The 20674-nt window shown below is 43.1% G+C and overlaps 1 protein-coding gene across 1 annotated transcript in view; it reads right to left on the bottom strand.

Moving 5' to 3' along the window:
• Nucleotides 1-20674, bottom strand: part of PDE7A (phosphodiesterase 7A) — a 110177-nt gene that overhangs the window by 72948 nt on the left and 16555 nt on the right. The gene's annotated exons all lie outside the window — the stretch shown is intronic.

The raw sequence follows: 20674 nt of genomic DNA, 5'->3' as shown, positions 1-20674 counted from the left end.
ATAAATTTTAATAGGCTATAAAGAAACCTGCACACGGCACACGTCTACCCACTGGTGGAGATCTCCACAGGCAGAGTTCCTGAAACTATATACACACACTTATTCAATGCACTAAACTCAATTTCACCACAAATTCCTCAACAATAAAGAAAGCCCCACAGCCCATTATAATGATGAGCCCCTTCAGATTATTCTGAACCATTCTGGGTAGTGTGCCAAGCTGGCAGAGCACTACTGACGCACTTTTATTATTTCAAGGAGAATAGAAAGAAAGCAGAGAAGAAATGTTGAAGAGCAGCAGATTATGGAGACGCACGTACCGGCAGCATTAACTTATCCTATTCCGGGGGGAGGTTTACACAAAGTTACGAAGGACCAAACAAGTGCAAAAGAAAATAAGAAGCATATGCTGGAATTTGGCAACCACAAAGACATTGGAAGGCAAAACAACTAATAACAGAGAAAGCCGCAGTAAACAGAAGATACCATCACATTTTAAGATCAGGCAATTCTGCCACTAAATCCTTTGTAGTCCATTACAAAAAAAAAAAAAAAAAAAAGGCCAGAAAACAAAAAGCATTTGCAAATAAATAGATTTTTAATTTTACAGCTACATAAACATCTTTCCGTTTTCCTCTATCTCAAAGGGGTCAACTATGACCTCAACACTGCCAGCACCAAGGACTTGACGTCTTCTAAGATGCTTTTGCAATGCAAAGGGGGGACATCCACAACAAAATTCTACAAGGAACTCATACAGATTTTGGCGTTGAATCGTTAGCGTCTGGAGTGTCGATTCTCAAACATGACGTAGGCAGTGACACTCAGAGCGGAAGACAAGCAGCTGCACTATTGATGTGACATCACTGGAAGCTGCAGAAGCACCAGCAGGAGCGGTCTGTGACTGGTCTTAAGCCAGCAGAGATCGGCTTCGGTCACAACAGGCAGGTAGTTAGCAACTACGCGATTAAATGGTTAGGTTCATAAAGCAGAAAAAAAAAAATAATCCTAGATAACCCCTTTAACCACTTCAAGGTTCAGAAACTGAGAATCAGTCAGTCAAAATCCGCCGTTTTGGAAAAAAAAAAACGGATCCGCCATTTTGCTTGGCGGATCCGTTTTTTTTCCCCATTGAGTTGCATTACCGGCGGATCTTGACGAATGGTCATCCGTTGGATCCGTTTTTTTGCGGATCCACCAAAATTTTGGCGTCCGCCGACATGCCTGGACGGACAATGCAACGTCTTTTCGGCCGGATCCGCAATTTACATTGCGCATGCCCAGAGGACTTGCCTCGGCTGCAAATTTAACCCTAAACTCTGTTTTGGCAGCTGAAAAATTCTCTTCCCCCCACCCCCCCCCCCTCCGGATCAGTCAAAAAAACAACGCTCCGTTGCCACACGATGTCCGTACGCAGGCGGATCCGTTTTCCGCCGTTTTGGCGGATTACAACTGACAGAAAAAACTGTTGTGTGAAACAGGACTAAGATGCAGCTCATCATTATAATGCCAAGTATAGGGAGGGGAGGGGAAAGCAGCTACCACGAGGCTAGTCTCCATATAGATGACCCAACACATCAATGAATTATATACTTTATTTCTCCAATGCTGTAAGGAAATTACACCTGCTTCCGGATGCATTTTTTAGAGCCAGAATGGCTGTTCAAGGGGAACATAAAAGAAAGGCCTTCTCCTCCATGCTGGATCCACCTCAGTCTTTGCCTCAAAAGAAGAGCACATTAACCCACCCATACGACAGCTCACCTTTAAATTATACCTGCGCTTATCGTCCGGTAAAGTTTAATAATTGTAAGTAGTTTTCTTGATCTAGGGGTTTTTTTTTTCCCATCATGAAAAAGTCAGACAGCAAGGAGTCAGGGAGTGTCGTTCTTGCCCCAGCTTTATAGGTACAGAACGACTTCAATATACAACATGTTCAGAAAGTGAGGACAATTCCTTGGCACTGTCAAAGTCTTACACCAAAGAGATTAGTGTAGACAGCTCTCAGGGCTGATTATATTTATTCAATCAACCGTAGATAGGTTTTTTTTCTAATTTGGTTATTGTAATTCAACCAAGATTACAATAAGACATAAATGAAACCAGGCCCAGAAAATAATGGAGCTGCAGGAACGGCCCACACGTACGACTAGTAGAGTTTGTGATTAGAGCTCGCATACAGGCCAACATGTCATCATAGTTACAGATCCCAGCTAAGCCTGGGTGTAATGATCCCGAAGTTCTACCGTCTTTGGGGTAACTTACATTCACACAAACTTGCTTCTCACCAGTGTTTTGTTCTTTTTAAAAACTTTTTTTTTTTTTTTTTTTTTTTTTTTTTTTTAAAGGGCAGTCATGAACAAACATTTTTCACCATTTTTTTCTTAAAAAAGGAGGAAAAGTAGCGGTTATCTGCGGGTAAATCATGCCTGGTTGCCTTAATGGAGCAGCAGCTACAGGTAGAAAATGAAGTTAATTCTCCAGCAGCTGCCTGCTTCATCATGGCATCGGTAATCACTCCCTGGCACATTGATTGTCAGCATGCTGTACACGTACGCGGCAAGCATTCGGTCAATATGTAGGGGAGTGATTACAGCGCTAACTGTATAGTGAGCAGTGACTATGAAAGCAAGCAAATGCAGAGAGAATATAACAGCATTTTTTCACTGTAGACGCTACTCCAGTACGGCAGCCAGACATTGTTTATATGCCATTTACATGCAGATTATCCCTATATTTGCATGTACAAAGCGTTTCCTTTAAGACTCAAAACACCGTTGTTGTACTTTTAGTTCTCTTCATTTTCTGTTACAACATTACCCCTTTAAACCAAGTTTTTTTTGCTTTTTTTAACCTTTTCCTGGCAAGTTTTCCAACTCCGCTCGCCCGTTTCATAAAGAGTGAGACTGACATATGCACCTCAAGGTCTCAAAATAAATTGGTTTCATCAATTGCAACACAAAGTGTTGTAAAGACAATGACAGACTAGAAACATCCCCATATAATAGACTAGGTGAAACAGTCATCAGGTCTGAAACCTTTGCTTATTCCATCTCACATTTGGCTCTCAGTAGGGAAAGGAGTACTGTTCTGAGTATGTGTTACACTTTATTGCACCATAACGATATCATTAAAATCTAAAGCAGTGGAAATTTCCAGCGTATAACCCTATACCCATCCCTCCTGCGTTTGTGTGTTGACCGATGTCAGTAATATGGTACAGCCTGCGGAAAATACACTTGTTTTGCAATTTTTTACTGCGTTCTCTGCCAGAAATTGTCCAATCAAGTTTCTGTATTAAATTCCAAATCAAGTGTTATTATCAAGTAACATTTATTGCTGAAAATCACACCAGTTGCCCAACTCAAGTTATGAAATGGCCTAATAATTCTCCATAACTCATAAGTGAGGGTCCCACCTCACCTACATAGACAAGAGGGCTCCACCAACCCAAGCCCACCAGCTGTCGAATCCAGCCAGAGAGAAAGTGGAGAGGTGGCCGTGCATGTACAGCACCTTCTCCATTCATCCTCCGCCTGAACAGTTCCCGCAGCAAGAACTGGAGGACAAATACCACTGTTAAACGCCATATTCATCACGACCGACACTGTCTTGTTTTTTTGTAGCGCTGGCAAAGTTGAAAAAAGGAAACATTCATTTGATGCAACAAATAGCACACTTGAAAGTAAAAAGTACCAACTTATCTGGTAAGAAAACCGGTACTGAGATACTGACAGGATTACACACACTGCACCTTTGTGTCGTACAGCGGCATTACTAAATGTGCCCTAAAATCTAATAGTGAAAGCTTTATATTGCTAGAACTAAAAACTTTAAAAGTGACATAAAAAGAAAACTACTTATCGCTTTGAAAGCATTCACAGAAAATTCAATACCATTAAATCTATCATTTATTAGATATGCACTAAAATGATTAACCATACCAAATAATCCAACATCATATAAACACACTAGAAGCTGAATGACCAGCCCCAAATTGGTATACAACACACCAAAAGAAAAATGCTAAGTCTGGGGGTTACATTGTACAGTGGGGACATTTGACACTGACAATTTTGCAAGTTTTGCCTGCCAACTACAAAGAATGAAAAAGTAATTTTTATCGTAGGTACACTTCATCTATGAGAGACAATCTAAAAATAAAAACTAGAACATCACATATTATAGGATTTTTACATAATTAAAAATTGCATTTTGTTCATGGAATCCTAGAATGTTAGAGTTGGAAAGGACCCACAGGGTTAGGGTGTCCAACCCCCTGCTCAATGCAGGATTGAATAAACCATCTCAGACAAATGTCTGTCCAGCCTCTGTTTGAAGACTTCCATTGAACGAGAACTCACCACCTCTTGTGGCAGCCTGTTCCACTCATTGATCACCCTCACTGTCAAAAAGGTTTCCGATATCTAATTTGTATCTTCTCCCCTTCAGTTTCATTCCATTGCTTCTCATGTTTCCATATGCAAAAGAGAATAAGGATGATCCCTCTACACTAGGACATCCATTTAAATATTGGTAGGCAACTATTAAGTCTCCTCTTAGCCTTCTTTTTTGCCTTCTTTTTAGCTAAACATTCCCAGATCCTGTAATCGTTCCTTGTAGGAGATACTTTGCAGTCCGCTCACCATCCTGGTAGTCCTTCTCTGAACTTGAGCCACTTTTTTGATTAAATAAGTTTTTGGTCACCTACCAACCAGCAAGAATTCTGGTTCTCACAGACCTGTTAATTTTTCTTTAAGAAGCCCTCCTTACCTGCACTCATTACGTGTATTAATTGCACCTGTTTGAACTAGTTACATGTAGAAGACACCTTTCCACATACACAATCACACTCCAACCTCTCCACCATGGCAAAGACCAAAGAGCTGTCTAAGGACACCAGGGACAAAATTGTAGACCTGCACAAGGCTGGGATGGGCTACAGGACAATAGGCAAGCAGCGTGGCAAGAAGACAACTGTTAGCACAATTATTAGAAAATGGAAGAAACACAAGATGACTGTCAATCTTACTGTGGCTGGGGCTCACCTCGCTAGGTAAGGAAGATTCTGAGAAAGGTCAGGAATCAGTCCAGAACAATATGGGAGAACCTGGTCAATGATCTTTAGAGAGCTGGGACCACAGTCTCAATCACAGATCGTAACACCTTACACCGTCATGGATTAAAATCCTGCAAGACACGCAAGGTCCCCCTGCTCAAGGCAGAACATGTCCAGGCCCGTTTGAAGTTCACCAATGACCATCTGGATGGTGAAGGAGGCGTGAGAGAAGGTCATGTGGTCACAAGACCAAAATTAGAATTTTTTGGTAACAAATGCCACTCGCTGTGTTTGGAGGAAGAAGGAGGAGGAGTACAACCCCAAGAATACTGTCACAACTGTGAAACATGGTGGGAGTAACATACTTTGGGGTGCTTTTCTGCAATGCAACCAAGACGATTACAAAGTCCCGAAGGGAAGATAGATGGGGTCATGCATCACAAGATTTTGGTCGTCAACATCCTTCGCCCAGTAATCGCAATGAAGATGGGTCTTGGCTGGACCTTCCAACATGGCAATGACCTGAAACATAACCAGGACAACTAAGGAGTGGCTCCGTTAGCAGCATTTCAAGGTCTTGAACTGTCCTAGCCAGTCTTCAGACCTAAACCCAATAGAAAATCTTTGGAGGGAGCCGAAACTCAATGTTGCCCAGCAAAAGCCCCAAAATCTGAAAGATCTGGAGATCTGCATGGAGGAGTGGGCCAAAATCCCTGCTGCAGTGTGCGCAAACTTGGTCAAGAATTATATGAAATGTCTGACCTCTATTTGCAAAGTTTCTTTGCAAATATTAAGTTCCGATTATCTATTGTATCGGATACTTATTTCATTCAATAAAATGCCAAATAATCAAGTAAAAAAAAAATAAATCATACAATGTTTTTTTGGATTTTTTTCTTAAAGATTCTGTCTGTCTCTCATAGTTGAAGTGTGCCTACGATAAAAAATAACAGACCTCTCCATTCTCTGTAGGTGGGAAAACTTGCAAAATTGGCAGTGTATCAAATATTTATTTTCCCCACCGTCTGTCCCTGTTTGAGCCAGGGCCGTGCAGTCCATGTCCATTGTGATGGAGTCGGTATAAAATGGACCAACTCCGACAATATATAATAAATTGGATACAGTAGTCCAACGCAGGATGTGCGGTAAAAAATTTTAAAAGAATTTTGTAAAGTTTTGAGATGTCCTATAAATGTCTGTTCTGTTTCTGATCTAAGGATCTGGGCTTTTAGTTGAGATGAACCTGCACTGCACTTTATATACATGCTCAGTAGTGAGGCAGGGCTGTGGGGTCGGAGTCCTAGAGTTGGAGATTTAGCTTACCATCTGGTTGGAGGCACTACTAACAGTGGAGGTTGGCACCCTAAAAAACAAAGGCACCTCCCATTCAATGGGGACCGTCCCTAGGAATTTCTCAGATCAAATCTAAAAGGAACAACCGACCAACGTTTTTGTAACAACCATATAGTAACAGTGACCATGTGTAGCCGTATTAATATAACAACCATATACGGCCTCATTTGCAGTCATACATAGGTAGAGCAATCGTAACACCCAAACACTTGTGCCCAAGACTATGAAATTCAATGCGGTAATGTACATGTCCAGAACTGTGTGTTCCATGCTGGAACGCACGTCATTATGGGGGCGTCACATCCGGGCAGCACCAATCCAGAGTCATTATAGAGCTCATTAAATAGGACGTGAGAAGGTGCAATTGACATACAATTGAACCCTAGACTTTGCAATTTTCTTTTGGTGCGTTAACGGTTCCAACTGGGGCTGGTTGTATTTCTATGTTGTTGGATTACTTGGTATGGTTTTATCGTTCTAGTCTTTTAATTATAAGGTATTTCCTGTGAATGTTTACTTTCTTGATATACTAGTCACTACCTATACTTACTTATTAGAGTTGCTACTTGTCACTTTGAAGGTTTTTTTTTTTTGCAGTTGGGACCAGCTGAGAGGCTAATGCTGGCCTTGCCTCGCCTTCACTACAGACAGAGCAGTGGAGAAAACCCTTCTATTGCTACGTTCCTCCTCAAAGGCAGATACAAAGACTAATGCCCCCACGTTTCTCTTGTTTCCCCTATCTCGTACTCATAAGCATTGAATGGCTGTGTCTATCATGGGCTGCAAACCACTACCAGAGTGGATCTACCTCTCCGCTTCTATGCATGCTCAATGCCATGCAAATACACAATAATTACTAGTAGCCACTAAATAAATGTCTACCTACTGGAGCTGTCAAGTAATGTACCAGGTCATAACATGAATGCACCAATAACCACATCTCAAGGAGAAGCGGGATTACAAAACACTTCTATTGCGAAAGGTCTCAAGAAATATGTACGCAATTTTTCTAAGAAATCGCTATCCTTTATTATTTTAGTATTAAACTCAATATAATTAAGCTCTTACTGTACTGGATTCAAAAGCTCCACCCTAGGAGTAGGACTGAAGAGCAACTATATATCTATCGTGTATAGTCACCCTACATCCATCTCCGCTCAGATCGGCACTGCGTTCCTCCTGCTTCCAAGATGGCTGCAGCGGTGGCATGTACACCACATCTCCCTGACTTCCTGTGCTGTGGGTAAGAAAAGGTAGGGGAGCAAGGTGTAGACTTTCCGCCACTGCACTCCCCATACCACTGTGACGGCCATCTTGGAAATAGGAATATCCGATGTGATCATCTTTAGTGCCAGATACTACAGTACAATGTCTTGTGTAGAAATCCTTGCATCAGGAGTTCAGAGTAGCTTCTGGGGCACAAGGAAGTAGTACACAATAAAAGGGTGGTGGTTTATGGTTACTGATTGTGGTCTATTATATGAGCAGTACGGTACATGTGAAAGATGGGACACGCACACACCCCCGAGAAAACAGTTGCAACCACTGCTTATATAAAACATTTTAAACATAGAGCTCAAAATCTGAAGACGCCAAGGTTGATTGCTTATTATACACTTTCTATAATCAGTAGAAGGACAACACATGTAACCAATGCCAAAATTTCTTGAAGGTTACTTGAACATTGGTGCCAAGTCCAGGACTGGTGCAGATCTTGCTGATATAAATCATCTCCATTTAGGTTCCACCCACCAATGCAGATAAGAAATACCCCTGCTGAAAAGTAGCGACCTACAGAACAAGATTAGACTATCATTTGCTTGAATAGTAAGCTCAACCCCCCCCCCCCCCCCCATCATTGATGTAAAATAGACTTAATCCCCCGTTACACATAACGATGTCCCAGCGATCCCACCAATGATCCGACATGATGGGATCCCTGGGACATAGTTAGGCTGATCGCTGATGAGCTGTCACAAGACAGCCCCCTCCAGCGATCAGGACCAGCGACGCTGGTTTCTAATGTAAACATCGGGTATCCAGGAGCCGCGGCTCTTGGATACCCTCTGTTTACCTTGGAAACCGGCGTACACACTGGTTTCTAATGTAAACATCGGGTATCTAAGAGCCTCGCGACTCCTGGATACCCGATGTTTACATTAGAAACTAGCATCACTGATCTCTCGCTGCGACACGCAGCGATGCGTGCTGGCCAGCGGGAGACCAGCGATCGAAAAACGGCCCAGGCAGATCGAGGACAATCAGCGATACCCGGCAGGTGGGGGGGGCGGTCACTGATCCCCATCACACACAGCGATCTCGCTGGCGAGATCGCTGTGTGTGACGGGGCCTTTAGACTTACCAGGAATTCAGTTTCTAGAAACCTTCCACGACAGCATAGGAGGTTGTCTACACGCCCTAATGGGGGACAGGAAGCACAAAGAGGTTAAAAGGTCCCTCCCACCTCCCTCTCACCAGTGAATTATAAGCTAACACCATAGCACCGGTTACCTTATGATTTTCAGAACTTATCCAAGAATACAGGGAGGGAAATAGTGCGGTCGTGGAAGGTTTCTAGAAACTGAATTACCGGTAAGTCCAATTCTATTTTCTCTAGCAACCTTCCACGACAGCATAGGAGGAATAACAGCCTATACTGCACTAGGGGAGGACAATGGCCTGAAGAACTTTTCGGCCAAAGACAATCCCTGTTGGACAAGAGGTCCAACCTATAATGTTTTGTAAAGGTGTGCAACGAGGACCAAGTTGCCGCCCTTCAGATCTGCTTGGAAGATGCACCTGCCCGTTCAGCCCATGAAACTGAAGTAGATCGCGTTAAATGAGCTTTGATCCGTGTAGGGGGATGTCATGTCCTGGGCCAGATATGATTCAGAGATGGGCTTCTTCTTCTTGCAGGAGAGGAGATGAGAAGTACAGGACGTCAGTGGTTCAAATGGAGATTGGGTATGCCCCCTAAGTACTACATTTAGGCCCCATGGGGGAACCATAGTTTGTTTCTTTAGATGTAGTTTGGTAGCCGACGTCATGAACCTCCTTATTCAACGGTGGTTGGCTAAATCCCGGTCAAACATGGAATTTAAGGCAGCAACCTGTACCTTTAGGGTGCTAGGCTTCAGCCCCAAGTCGAGCCCCTTCTGTAAAAAATCCAAGATACGAGAAATATTGGGATGTGCTGGGTCAGGAGGTTTCACCATGACGAGAATTTTTTCCATTGGCAACGGGTTTCCTTGATTTCTGCAGGGTTGCAATTACAGCATCTGATAACCCTTTAGCTTTTAAAATCTGGGCCTCAGTAACCAGGCCACTAGCTTCAGACCCTGAAGGTTCGGGTGGTGTAGGGGGATCCTGTAGGAGGAGGTCATCTTCTATGGGTAAGTGGACTAGCCCATCTACCCAAAGCTCTGTTATCAGAGAAAACAAGCTCCTCTTTGGCCATACGGGGTTTCCTCTGCTCTGATCTTCCTCAGAGTCATTGGAATCGGGGGGAAAAACATATGCCAGACGAAAATTCCAATGGTAAGCGAAGGCGTCTACCCTCAGGGATCTGTCTCTGGGATTCAGGGAGAAGCAGTTCTTCACCTGAGAATTCTGACCCGATGCCAGCAGGTCGACCTCTGGGAGGCCCCATCTGCTTACTAGATCCTGGAAGATTCTTGCGTTTAGACTCCATTCGCCGGGCTGAATACATATTCTGCTCAAGAAATCTGCCTGAAGATTGGAGGTTCCCTTCAGGTGGACTGCTGTTAATGAAAGGAGGTGCTTTTCGGCCCAGAAAAATATTCGGCCTGAAATGAATCTTAGGCCGTCGAATTTCGTGCCCCTCTGGTGTATGAGGTGGGCTACCGCCGTCATATTGTCAGAGTATACCCTGATAGGATGAACCCGGACCAGGCTTGTTGCTGCTAGGGGAGCTTCCTCCATGGCTTTTAGCTCCTAGTAATTGGAAGATCTTGCACTTACTTTCCGGCTCCATAACCCTTGGAATGGGGTTTTGGATACCATGGCTCCCCAGTCTTTTTTTCTGGTGTCTGTCGTAACTGTGACTAAGGGGATTTGGGACCAACTCACACCCTTGTTCAGATTCCTGTGGTCTATCCACCAAGCCAAGGAAGCTCTTAATCTCCCTGGAGTCAGAACTCTTTTGTTCAAGGAGCAATGGTGTCCGTTCCAACTCCCCAGGATGTGGGACTGAAGCACTCTGGAATGGACCTGCGCCCATGGCACTGACTGGATGCACGACATCATAGACCCCAGCACTGACATGGCTAACCGGAGAGTCAGTGATCTTTGCTTTCTGAAGTTCAAGATTTGAGATTAAGGAACTCTGATGGTCTTCCGGAAGGAAAGACATTTGTTTTCGTGAGTCCAATAGTACCCCTAGAAATCTTCTCCTTTGGGAGGGTTAGATCTAGGATTTTTTCATATTTGGGATCCAGCCTAAAGATCAAAGGATGTCCAGAGCCTGGTCCACCTGGCTTTCCAGGGTCTGGTAGGAGGTACCTATTATTAGCAGGTCGTCTAAGTAAGGTACAATGCAGATTCCCTGACTCCGAATGTGTGCCAAGGAGGTCTGAACCTCCTGTTTCACCAAGCTGCGTATTTCATCAATCAAGGAGGGGTGCTCGGCTCAGACTACTCCACCTGTGCATGCTTGGCACAATTTCTTCCTCCATGAGGTTGGAAGCTTTTTGTTGCAAATGGCGCATTTAACCGCTCTTTTGTTGGTGCACTTCTGGGAAGACTTGTCCCCCTACAACAGAGGAGAGAGGTATTTGGGAATTAGTTACCCTCAAACCTGGGGGAACCACCACCAGGACCCACCCCATAAACACTCACTGTGGCTGGGGCAGCGCTGGGCTCTGCAGATGCAGGGCAGGAAGAGCTTTCCATGCTGACAAGGGATGTAGTCTTATCTGTCGGCGTCTTCCGGCGGGTTTATACAGGGTTAAACCCGCCTCCAGCACTCATTCTTCCCCCTCCCCAGGTCCCAAGCAGGAACAGGGTCTTTCTAGCGTGCTCTGCACGCCGTCAGCACACCAGGGGCCCCATAGGCCGATCCGGAAATGACCGCGTTCTCGGTGGAACGCCTACCCCGGAAGTGACAGTGCGCGTCTGACGTCACTTCCAAGGCGCCGACAGCGCGTAGGAGGAGGAGAGACAGGAGAGTTTCAGGAGGCCTCCGGTCGGGGATCACTGGCCCGCTTTACCCCCTGAGGGGGCGCGGATGGGCCAGGAAGGTCCAGAGTTCCAAGAAGACAGGAGCAACACGGAGGAGGAAAGGTAGAGCCACCGACTACCACTGCCCGGCAGATAAATGAAGAAAAGGTACACTGCAGCAGTCGGCTACGCAGCATACCCCCCCCAACCTCTCCATGCCCCATGGGGGACAGGAAAGACACTGGTGAGAGGGAGGTGGGAGAGACCTTTTAACCTCTTTGTGCTTCCTGTCCCCCAATAGGGCGTGGAGACAACCTCCTATGCTGTCGTGAAAGGTTGCTAGAGAAAAGGGGTATTCTGGCTCTGTTCACATCCATATGGGGAGGTGGGTTGGGCTGGAAGTCAGCTTTAGGCTAAAATCACATGTTCAGCATTTGGTCAGTATTTTAGCTCAGTATTTGCAAGTCAAAACCAGGAGAGGAACAAACAGAGGAACAGTATAAAAAACACGTCACCACTTCTGCATTTTTCACCGACTCCTGGTTTGAATTACAAAATAATGTGGTAAAATACTGATGAAAAATTGAATGTGTATATGAGGCCTATGGTATGTGCCCACGATCAAGAACTGCTGCGGGTTTGAGGCTGCGTCCACAAAACCATGTTCGCTCCATGAGGGCATAACAGTCAGTGGGTCAGTCAAGTGTTCTAATTTTTAATAATTTCGACAATTGGGAAGAAAAAAAAATAATAAAAAAAAATTGTAACTCAGTTAAAAAAAAGATAATATGTATGGTACCCCTTTCCCTCTTCAATGAATTATAAAAGATAAAAGGGGAGGATTGCAAATTTATCAGTAGCATGAAAATCTGTATTCCCTGTAGACATTTTAAACATGCCTAATCCTTTTTTCCTGCAGAGATAAGCGAGTAGTTGTGGCCTCTCTCTACCTACTAAAAACAGCTATTGGCCAAACAAGGGTTTAACTAATAGCCATATGAATGGAATGGCCAGCTTTTCCCAGTAGTGGGACTTCTGGGAGCGGGTCCGCTATGATGCAGGTTTCTAGCGCCTATACACATACAGAAACATCTACACAGACTGCTGGAAGCACTAAAAGGAGAAAAGTCAGATTACCAATTGAGTCGAGAGGCCTAAAAAAGATGGTTCAGGCAATGTAAACATATGAATGATTAACAATGAATAGGGCAAAACAAATAGCACAAGGAGCACACAAGCAAACGGTGATAAGCAATAGGTGAGGCCCTGGTACTGGCCCAGCAGATATATCAAATGCATCCCATGGGCTCAGTCCACCTGATAGAAGCCTAAAACGTAGGGTTTTTTTGGGCTTTTCATATTGTGCAATGTATGCCATGTATCCTGTAAATGCTGTGCTTATGCAGTGGTACATGTCAGGGAAGTGAGAAAACCTCCCCATATACACCTCCAAATACAACATGAATGCAGCCCAACACTGCACAGTACAATGGACAAATAAAAGGGGATATAGTGGGAGACCAATCAATTTCGTATAGTTGGTACATACACCACCCCAGACTATATTATAGCAAAAAGGACAGTCATAAACCTAATCTAGAATAAAATGACAACACATGACCATAGTCCTATCAATAAAAAAATATTTATTTTTATTTGATAATACCATAAAAACAAGGTTAATTAGTAAATTGGCAAAGCATCAAGTATACATGATCATATAATTTCAAAAATTGAAGGGTCAACTATCCATAATCTTGAAAAGAGGTTACATATATGTGTAGGATCCCATACATCAGAAATTTATTGCAAATAAATTATTAAATTAATGTGACCGCTGAAAACAGTGTACAGAATCATGAGAAGCTCATGATACAATAGTGTTGCATAAAAGATATAATAGTGTCATGAAAATATGTGATTATAAACATGTGTTACCACAACAACATACCAATGAAATAAAGTGCAATATATGTGCAACCACAAAACACAATCTGTATAATTAATGAACAATAAAGTGCAAAGTGCAATAATGTCCAGCAGGGGTTGCTACACACAGATAAAATTATGATCTTGTGATCATGAACATATACCCCTTAACAAGAGAGAGCATATAAAGGCGCAGTTCGGAGATAAAAATCACCACAGATAGTAATAGAACAATCAGAAAATGGAAAGGTTGCTGCCAACAACCAAACTATACTAATAAATAATTATACCTGTGGATTTATAAATGCTCCTACACGCCAGAGGTAGCTGCCCTTCCCCTTTTATCTCCGAGCTGCGCCTTTATATGCCCTCACTTGTTAAGGGGTATATGTTCATGATCACAAGATCATAATTTTATCTGTGTGTAGCAACCCCTGCTGGACATTATTGCACTTTGCACTTTATTGTTCATTAATTATACAGATTGTGTTTTGTGGTTGCACATATATTGCACTTTATTTCATTGGTATGTTGTTGTGGTAACACATGTTTATAATCACATATTTTCATGACACTATTATATCTTTTATGCAACACTATTGTATCATGAGCTTCTCATGATTGATTCTGTACACTGTTTTCAGCGGTCACATTAATTTAATAATTTATTTGCAATAAATTTCTGATGTATGGGATCCTACACATATATGTAACCTCTTTTCAAGATTATGGTTAGTTGACCCTTCAATTTTTGAAATTATATGATCATGTATACTTGATGCTTTGCCAATTTACTAATTAACCTTGTTTTTATGGTATTATCAAATAAAAATATTTTTTTATTGATAGGACTATGGTCATGTGTTGTCGTTTTATTCTACAGTACAATGGAGCAAAAGTAAAATGGTTCTATATGTTGCATAGATAATGGACTGCAGCTTAATAAAAATATGACCAGAGGATTTGCTGATAACACATTAGTTTGTAAATCACAGGATAAGCTGCTCATAGCCACGTCCTGCACTAGGGAAACAGCTGGGGCCTTTACCAATTACCATACCATTGTGAATTCTGACTGTGATGGGTATCCAGGTCTGTTGAAGAGAGCCAAAACAAAATATTTGTAGTTTTGATTTTTTTTATATATATTATTTTGCAGTGAATTTCCTTACTCCAAACACCGTACAGAAACGAACCGTACAGCCATCACAATACATAAACAGGCACACAAGGCACAAAACTACCCTTAGCTATTCTGTTCAAGACAATGCCATGTACCTGGGTTGTCTGGCATTATAAGGTAGAACTGATCAAATGGGGGTGTCCCTCACCCATACCTTTATCCACTTCCTTGTATACCACAATCTGCTTTCTTTGATCTCCATCTTTGGAGCAGGAGTGAGGCTGTGAATTACAGCTGGGCCACATCCACCATGATGAATATGCTCATCAGGGTATGCTAAAACCACAATGCAAAATAAAAGTGAATGAAACAGACCACTTTTTAGCTGCATTTATAGATTATTTTCCAGTAATGTTGGGGTTTCCATAAAGCCTAAAGTCATTTTATGGATTGCTGGAGTTTTCTGCTCCTCTTGAATTACTGGTATGTTCCCCAACTCCATACATTATCCCACGATACAAGAGAGTAGTAGCACGCTGTGCCATTATCCCACAGCACAGGAGAGTAGTAGCACGCTGTGCCATAATCCCACAGCACAGGAGAGTTGTAGCACGCTGTGCCATAATCCCACAGCACAGGAGAGTTGTGGCACGCTGTGCCATAATCCCACAGCACAGGAGAGTTGTAGCACGCTGTGCCATAATCCCACAGAGCAGGAGAGTTGTAGCACGCTGTGCCATAATCCCACAGCGCAGGAGAGTTGTAGCACGCTGTGCCATAATCCCACAGTGCAGGAGAGTTGTAGCATGCTGCGCCATAATCCCACAGTGCAGGAGAGTTGTAGCATGCTGTGGCATTATCCCACGGTGCAGGAGAGTTGTAGCATGCTGTGGCATTATCCCACGGTGCAGGAGAGTTGCAGCACGCTGTGGCATTATCCCACGGTGCAGTAGAGTTGCGGCACACTGTGGCATTATCCCACGGTGCAGTAGAGTTGCGGCACGCTGTGGCATTATCCCACGGTGCAGTAGAGTTGCGGCACGCTGTGGCATTATCCCACGGTGCAGTAGAGTTGCGGCACGCTGTGGCATTATCCCACAGTGCAGGAGAGCTGTACCATGCTCTGGTTGTGCTAATAGGAGTTGCTGATCTAATCACCTATAGTTCTCTGCTGTATCTGTGGATCATGTATCGTGGTGTTTTAAAAGCGGTCCACTGAGACTTTCGCCCAAGGAGCCCACAAAAACCTGGAGCCGCCCCTGGTTTACTGCCCAGAACACCATGCAGTAATTGGTCAGAGAACCTACGATGAAGCAATATCCAGTATTTGCTTGTATGCGCCTTTCAGTTGTTACATGCTGGACACATGGACAGTTTTTGCCGAAATTCTGGTGCAGAAAAGCTTAAAATTTAGCAACATCGTTGTACAGAAAAAAAAAAAAAAAAAAAAAAAAAAAAAAAAGGGAATGCTACGCCCAGTATGGCAAGCCTCACCACATTTTGTGAAAACTGAATGTGACCAAGGACAGCTGACAAGATAATTAAGACAAACGTACGTGAATGCATGACTATAGTACATTTGTTGTACTGAAGTTTGTCACGTTAATTTATCCATTTTTTTTCATTTTAGGTATACAAATTAAACGTGATTATTTTGTTAATGTCGTAGCCGATTGTTTTTGCATATTGTCACATAGGGCAGACATACAGTAACAGCCAAACATTTGGACACTTGTTCAAGCAATAGTTTTCCTTGTTCTTATTGGAACGTGCTCATCGTAGATTCAGACTGAAGGCAGTAAAACCACAAAAGGACATATATGGAAACAAACAAAGGGGAAAGTGTGTGACACAAACCAGAATACATGTTAAACCTTAGTAGATTCCCCAGAGTACCTCCCTTTTACTCGAATGACAGCTTTATTCCCCCCCTGGCATTCTATCAAGAAGCTTCATTAGGTCGTCACCTGGAATGGCTTCCTGAGAATGTATGCTGCCTTAAGAGTTAATTTGTGGACTCTCCAGCCTTCAGAAAGTGTTTGTACCAACACTGTCTCTCTCAAACACACTTAATGGTCACAGTTCCATACCATGCTGAGCCCTACTTCACAATTAAATTAAGCCAGAATATGGCAAGAACCACTCATTATTTTAAGACCTGAAGGTAAGTAATCCCCCAAATCCCCCCTGAGAGAAGCAGGCATTTATGGTCGAATTGCTGCAAACTACTGAGGACAACAAAAATAGATTAAACTTGTTATGGTCAAACACAAGGACTGGACATTGTAATCTGTACTGTGGTCTGATTCGCAAAATTTTGTGATACCAACTGCCATGTCTTTGTGACATGCACAAGAGTTGACAGGATGGTTTCTACATGGTGGTGCCCAATAAGAAGCATGAGGTGTGATGGTGCTTTTCCTGTTAACATTGTTGGCCATTTATTCTAAATTCAAGGCACTTACCCTACCACACAATTATGCAATGCCATTCCATTTGGTTTGCACTAAATGGGACCATCATTTATGATGCAACAGAACAAGGACCCAAAACACACTTCCAGGTTACATAAGGGCTATGTGACCAAGAAGGATAAAGCACTGCGTCAGATAGCATGACCTCCACAATCACCTGCCCCCAACCTAACAGAGATGGTATGGGATGTGTAGGACAGCAGAGTGATGTAAAACAGCCAACAAGTGCTCAGCAGCTCCTAGAATACCTTCATTCCAGGTGAAGAACTAATGAAGCCACTTGAGAGAACAGAACACCAGGGTTGCGTAAAGCTCTCAGTAAATGGGTATTTGGGCGTGAAGTTCTTGGAGGAACCTAAGGTTTTCCATACGTGTGCCCCTGAAGTTTGGAGGTCTACAATATGAATCTGCAATGTGCACATTCCTTTAAAGGGAATCTGTCACTTTTTTTGGAGTATTAGCTGCCGGCATTGACATCAGGGGCTTATCTACAGCATTCTCTAATGCTGTTGATAAGCTCCCGATGTAACCTGAAAGAAAATATACTCACCGGAGGGGGCGGTCCGGTGGGTGTCGCGGTCCGGTCCAGCGCCTCCCATCTTCATACGATGCCATCCTCTTCTTCCCTTCCTGACGTGGCTCCGGCGTACTGCTCTGCCCTGTTGAGGGGCCAGACCTCTCCCGACACCTGCGCACTGCAGGACTCTGCTCTGCCCTCAACAGGGTAGAGCAGTGCGCCGGAGCCACGACAGGAAGGGAAGAAGAGGACGGCATCATATGAAGATGGGAGGCGCTATATTCACAGGTGGCAGATTTGATGCAGATGACTGGGACAGTCACAGAAATGTCAGCAGTAGAGATGGGCGAATCAGAACAGTAAAGTTTGGCATCCATACCAAACACCTACTGTTCGGGCACGGACACCGAACACGAACTTCACCAGGAATCTGTATTAATGTTCAGCTGCCCGAACACTGGGCGTTTGTCACTTTGTCGTGTGCATGGCAGCGCGGCAAACATCACTTCTGACTGGCGGTGAAATCATCCCCACCGGTCAGAGAGCCACTGTTCCCACTCTGTCAAAAGACCGCGAGAGCGCTCAGCTGTGATCGGCGGTTTAAAGCTTACCTCTGGTCACCGAGGTCAGCTGAAGGGACTACAGATCCCATCATCAAACACCTGCTGCCACCAATTACAGTGAGAGCAGGAGCGGCGGATGGAAGTATTCATCAGCCGCTCCTGCAATGTAAAAAAAAAAAAAAAAAAAAAAAAAAAATCAAACGATGCTCCCCCTCCCTTCTGAGCCCTGACATGCGCCCAAACAGTGGCTTTCCCCCACATATGAGGTATCGGTGTACTCAGGAAAAATTGCCCAACAAATTTTGTGGTCCATTTTCACTTGTTACCCTTGCAAAAATAAAAACTTTGGGTCTAAATTAAATTTTTTGTGAAAAAGGTAAAAAAATTTTTTTTTTTTTTTTTTTTTTTTATCCTTCCACATTTCTTTAGTTCTTGTGAAGCACCTGGAGGGTTAATAAACTTCTTGAATGTGGTTTTGCGCACCTTGAGGGGTGCAGTTTTTAGAATTGTGTCACTTTTGGGTATTTTCTGTCATACTGACCCCCCCCCCCCATCCAAACTCGCTTCAAATGTGAGGTGGGCCGTTAACCCTTTCGCGCCTGAGCCTGTTTTTGCCTTCGTGACCAGGCCAATTTTTTCAATTCTGACCAGTGTCACTTTATGAGGCCAAAACTCTAGAACGCTTCAACGGATCCTGCTGATTCTGACATTGTTTTCTCATGACATATTGTACTTCAGGATAGTGGTAAAATTTCTTAGATATGAACTGCGCTTATATGTTAAAAAAAAAAAAAAAAAAAAAAAACGAAATTTGGCAAAAATTTTGAAAATTTTGCAATTTCCAAACTTTTAATTTTTATGCCCTTAAATCAGAGAGTGATATCGCACAAAATAGTTAATAAATAACATTTCCCACATGTCTACTTTACATCTGCACAATTTTGGAAACAATTTTTTTTTTTTTTTTTTTAGGAAGTTATAAGGGTTAAAAGTTGACCAGCGATTTCTCATTTTTACAACAAAATTTACAACACCATTTTTTTTATGGACCACCTCACATTTGAAGTGAGTTTGGGGGGTCAATATGACAGAAAATACCCAAAAGTGACACCATTCTAAAAACTGCACCTCTCAATGTACTCAAAACCACATTCAAGAAGTTTATTAACCCTTCAGGTGCTTCACATGAATGAATGGAATGTGGAAGGAAAAAATAAACATTTAACTTTTTTTCACAAACATTTTACTTCAGAACCATTTTTTTTATTTTCACAAGTGTAAAAACAGAAAATGAACCACAAAATTTTTTGTGCAATTTCTCCCAAATACGCCGCTACCCCGTATGTGGGGCTAAACCACTGTTTGAGCACACGGCAGAGCTCAGAAAGGAAGGAGTGCCGTTTGACTTTTTCAATGCAGAATTGGCTGGAATTGAGATAGGACGCCATGTCGCATTTGGAGAGCCCCCAATGTGCCTAAACAGTGGAAACCCCCACAAGTGACCCCATTTTGGAAACTAGACCCCTTAAAGAACTTATCTAGATGTGCCGTGAGCACTTTGAACCCCCAAGTGCTTCACAGAAGTTTATAACGTAGAGCCATGAAAATAAAAAATCATTTTTGTTCCACAAACATGATCTTTTAGCCCCCAATTTTTTATTTTCACAAGGGTAACAGGAGAAATTGGACCCCAAAAGTTGTTGTCCAATTTGTCCTGAGTACACTGGTACCCCATATGTGGAAGAAAACTACTGTTTTGGCACACGCTGGGGATCGGAAGGGAAGTAGTGACGTTTTGGAATGCAGACTTTGATGGAATGGTCTGCGGGTGTCATGTCGCGTTTGCAGAGCCCCTGATGTGCCTAAACAGTGGAAATCCTCCACAAGTGACCCCTTTTTGGAAACTAGACCCCCCCAAAGGAACTTATCTAGATGTGTGGTGAGCACTTTGAACCCCCAAGTGTTTCACTAAAGTTTATAATGTAGAGCCGTGAAAATAATAAAATCATTTTTTTTCCACAAAAATGATCTTTTAGCTCCCAATTTTTATTTTCACAAGGGTAACAGGAGAAATTGGACCCTAAGAGTTGTTGTCCAATTTGTCCTTAGTACGCTGGTACCCCACATGTGGGGGGGGGACCACTGTTTGGGCACACGGTGGGGCTCGGAAGGGAAGTAGTGACGTTCTGGAATGCAGACTTTGATGGAATGGTCTGCGGGCGTCATATTGCATTTACAGAGCCCCTGATGTACCTAAACAGTGGAAACCCCCAATTCGAATTCCAACCCTAACCCCAACACACCCCTAACTCTAGCCCTAACCCTAGCCTGCCTACCTGCTTTTTTTTTCTTTACTTTTTTTTATTTTTGTGTTTTTTATTTTTTGTATTTTTGACTCATAGTAATGCCACTTCTCTGATCTCACACTGGCAGATGATCAGAGGAGAAGCAGCGTTACTATGTGACAAGATCACTGCC

Source organism: Dendrobates tinctorius, unplaced genomic scaffold (genome assembly GCF_039654945.1).
Source record: "Dendrobates tinctorius isolate UK_male_01 unplaced genomic scaffold, ASM3965494v1 ptg000082l, whole genome shotgun sequence".
In the NCBI taxonomy this organism is placed as follows: domain Eukaryota; kingdom Metazoa; phylum Chordata; class Amphibia; order Anura; family Dendrobatidae; genus Dendrobates; species Dendrobates tinctorius.
Note: the sequence above shows the minus strand (reverse complement) of the source record. Positions and strands in the feature narration are given on the sequence as shown.